General features: G+C 34.1%; 1 long non-coding RNA gene across 1 annotated transcript; it reads left to right on the plus strand.

Annotated features, from left to right (window-relative positions):
* Nucleotides 1-303: 303 nt before the first annotated feature.
* Nucleotides 304-4,429, plus strand: LOC141460318 (uncharacterized). The gene is made up of 3 exons (XR_012461857.1): nt 304-1,064; nt 2,354-2,459; nt 2,541-4,429. It is a non-coding gene; the product is annotated as an uncharacterized lncRNA (long non-coding RNA).

A 4,429-nucleotide genomic window follows, 5' to 3' on the forward strand; every position in this document is an offset into this window, starting at 1 on the left:
ACAGACAGAAGCCCAGATGCAAAACCACACAAGTGGGCTAGCCCCTAACTCGAAGGCGTGCTGTGTCACCACAGCTTTGTTGAGGGAGGTCCGCCCAGTCCGAAGACCCAGCGAACATTTCAAAAATATCACCAGTAACTAGTACTGGGGTGTTACAGATGAGATGGTATTCCCACGCTGCGCCTTCGTCCAGGCGAATTTTATAGTCCCACGCTGCGCCTTCGTCCAGGCGAATTTTATAGTCCCACGCTGCGCCTTCGTCCAGGCGAATTTTATAGTCCCACGCTGCGCCTTCGTCCAGGCGAATTTTTTAGACCCACGTTGCGCCTTCATCCAGGCGAATCATGGCCAGCTAGCCTCTTCTCACTTGATACTGCTGGCTTAGCTGTATAATCCCACGTTGGCAGATGCTCTGCACGAGATGTTGTTGGTTTAAAAATTCTTGAGTGACTGACCAGAGCGGTCAACTGGCCGTGTTATATAGAGCTCTATCTCAATTCCTATTGGCTACGTTCGTACAATACTTGTACTGCAGTAAAGTTCCCCCCCTTGACGCAGACGACTCCATCGGCCACAACTGCAATCTCTATTTATTGAAAATTCCATATTTTAAATATTATTCAATAATTTCTTATTCCTTTTGTAATAAATGTTTTTTCTCTTTACTATTTCACAGTGTAACAACATTTGACAACATTTCAAGCCATAAATTTACTTATTTCAATATTTGCAAAATTGACAAGCCATGAGTTACGAACTCAGCCAATAGAAAGTTTGTCTACGTTATGGTCCGGCTGTTTTCTAATATACATTGGAAAATCTGCCTAAATTTGAAGTTTTCTTTTATTACGTGCGCTACTTGTTACTTCATTTACCGCGTACAGTGTTTCTAGCTTCCCTAGTTTAATGAACAAGTGGCCTTTTCAGGGCCACCTTCGTTTTGTTGGTATTGTGCAGTGATAGTGTAGAATCATCAACACAGGTGTATCTTTTAGCCAGACAGGAAGCGCGCTAAATTTCCACTTTTATTGCGCAGCGTGTGATGAAATTGGCGTCTAATGCAAGTGAGTTTATTTTAATTATTACGCTGTTTTGACTTGATTTTAGTAGTTTCACATTATTTGAAATATCAATTTTCATGTCTTTAATGATTTTAGACGACATAATCATTGAAATATTTCTTTTTTTTTTTTTTGCCATTTACGTGAAATTAGTAATTATTACAATCAATAAAGATGAATATTACGTTATTTTCTATTTATTTCATTTTTGCTGTTAATATGAAGAAGTTTACATGAACAGCTAATGGAAACCCCACCTCCTGCCCACATATCTCGCATTGTTAAGTAAGCTATTCTTACACCGGATCATACGAGAATCAAACGTATTTAATTATTGTATTTTATGGATTTTATACTTTTTAATTGTTCATTTTTATGTCTATTCATTCTTTTTAACTTAATACCATCCACTGATAATGAATTTAAGTGTTGTTTCGAATTGTATAAATTATTCAACTATTTCACTTTTTACTTTATCTCTTTTATTGAAATTGTCAATATTTAATACTTTTTTGCATTATTTATTTATTCTTTATTTTAAAAAAAGTATTAATAATTGAAAGAAAAAGTGAAAATGATGAATTATAACTTCACTTGTTGTACATGTATGGGCATAGGGCCAGGTCATGCTTTCTATCGGATTTTGCTGGTACTGCACAGTTGCAATTGTGAGATGTGAATGGAGCAATGAATAGATTTTTTATTATAAATTAAGGTCATTAATGTATTTCTATTACTTCTTTCATTTCTCAATAATAAATTATAATTTAGAAAAGCATTTATTTCAACAATTGTACTTTTGTTAATTGTTAATTGTATGTATTTCCATAAAAATTAAGATGCATACTCTTTAAACAAGTTTTACATTTAATTATTTATTTTGATACTTATTTCTTCTTTCTTTTTTTAATAAGAATGGTTTTGGTATAGATTATATTGCCAATTGTGCTTCTTAGTATTTATTTAAAATATCAGTTTTTTTAAATTATTGCAGCACTTGACTGACTTTGATTGATATTGAGGCTTTTTTAATGTTGCATTTTATTCATTTTAATACTTTCTGCAAGTTTTATTTATAATTAATTTCTTTTATTTCTCTTTAAAATTATTGCTTTGATTGATTTTTGTGCTAATTCAATAGTATTACTTGATCAATTTAACTGTTTTACGTTTTCCTTATTTCAATTGGTAATTGCGACTTGGTAATATTTATTAGTTATTTTGTATACAATAATTGGTTGACTTGTATAAGGAAAAAAGGGAAAAATTAATAATTACATTTCTTTTACTAGCAATGGAGCATGCGAATGCATTCTAGCGGAGTTTATTGGCACTACACTTTCCATGTTAACATCTCACCATTTACTGAATATTCAATACATTTTCATTAAAATTATGGTCAGTAGAGTATTTCTAGATTGTTATAGTTGGACTTGAATTTTCTATTATTATTACTTTCACTATTTATTTTTATTACAGTGAAATGAAGAAGAAAAATGAGAGGAATTCATTACATAAATTGTGCATTTCAATGTGCTTTCTTGTGGCTTTAGTTTGCACTAGTGCTACAGGATCTGTAGTTGGCAACCTCTTTAGAAATTCCGTTTAACTGTATTATTATTGAGGAATGTTGCTTTGTATTTGTCAATGTACACTTGTTTTAGCTTTTCTTCTTTGTTATTTCTCTTTTACGCTTTTTAACAGTTACCAACGGTATACATTATGACACTTGGTGCTTTGTACTTCAACGATCATGGGGGTGTGGGGGCTTCGCCCAAGAAGAAGTGAAAGGGGGCGTGGGGGCGAGCCCCCACATGAAATAAAAATAATTAAGAATGATTTGTTAAATGTAACTAAGTTTTCGTCGATATGCTTGTTATGAAAAGGTGTAGTTTTCTTTAAATACGATTATTTTAGAGTATAATTTTGATTCTTACTCCCTTTCATTCATTCAATGAATCTCTCTCTTTCTCTCTCGAATTTAATTCATAATTCTACATGTTAATTCTAATCCACAAATCTGCAGTTCCAATCTAATTATCCTAATGTTGTAATCTTAAGTCATTAGTCCACAATTCTAACCCAAATATTAATAATACGCCTTTATTTACATATTTTACAGAAAAATAACACAAATAAATATCCATCGCTCAGATTAAATAATTCTGCTGTAAATATGTAGGCCTTGCCATAGGCGAGTTTTGGTCCTTTGACCGTACCTAAGAATAAGAGTTCCCTACTTTCTTATTCCAGTAGGCTCTGTCTTCCACTTTACTCATCCAGCTGACTCCCTCTTCTTTTTTCACTTCGTCGCACCATCTTTTGCGCTGTCTACCTTTTTTACTTTTTCCTTTATCCTTCTAAAGGTAAGAACTCCGTAACCATTCTTGTCCATCTATAGGTATCCTTCTGGCCAAATGTCCATCTTTCAGCACCGAGCGTCTCTCCCTTATAATTTGGCTTCTGATCTTCTCTTCTTTTTATGCTTAGCATACTCCATACTCAACGCTTCTTTGTCAAATTTCTATTCTCTTCTCTACTGCTTTGTGGTCGACCAAGTTTGGCATCCATACGTCAGCACAGGAAGTATGTTGCAGTTGACATATATAGCTCTTCCATTTAATGTCTTTGTTTGCCTTCATTATGCATTTCAAGGACCAATATTTTCTCCAAGACAAAGCAATGCGCCTCTGAATTTCTTTTGGGAGCCCGTTTTGAAAAAAAACTGTTTGACCCAGATAAACAACATTTTCAACTTCTATACTGGGATGATATATTCTTATCCGACTAACCCCACGGTATTTGTGATGACTTTAGTTTTTTGGTAATTCACATTAAGACCAACGTCACGACCCGCTCTTTCTAAATCTTCAAAGATTTTGCTCAAGTTGTCTACAGATCTGGCAATTAATTAAAACTGTCCGGTAGGACAGTTGTATAAGGGTTGATCATCAAAAACTGCACGAAAAAGCGTAACGTTGTAAAACACCCAACTTTGACAATTTTTTTCTCTTTTTCTATAAAAGATAAAATTCCCAAATTTTCTTTATAATAAAGGGCAAATCCTCCTTTATGACTGTAATTTTTTTGCAACCACCCAGATCTAATAGGTTTCGAGAAAAAAGTTGCCGAAAATGAGCAAAAACGGCTTTTTCATTCAAAAAATGTTCTTGTTCTTCTTCTTCTTGTTGTTGTTACCTTTTTTGTAAACAACGTAGCGCCTAAACGCGTGAACCGATTTTCATGAATGAGGTGTCATTCGAGTCGGAATGTTATGTAGATGTGCCTTTTGGGGGTCTCGACGCTGTACATGGAAAGGGAGAGGAGTTAGCCCCCTTTATGTAAGGCCCCCTCCAAAATTATTATCA

This window comes from Rhodnius prolixus, unplaced genomic scaffold (assembly GCF_049639745.1).
Source record: "Rhodnius prolixus isolate KJV_2025 unplaced genomic scaffold, Rpr scaffold_6, whole genome shotgun sequence".
In the NCBI taxonomy this organism is placed as follows: Eukaryota; Metazoa; Arthropoda; class Insecta; order Hemiptera; family Reduviidae; genus Rhodnius; species Rhodnius prolixus.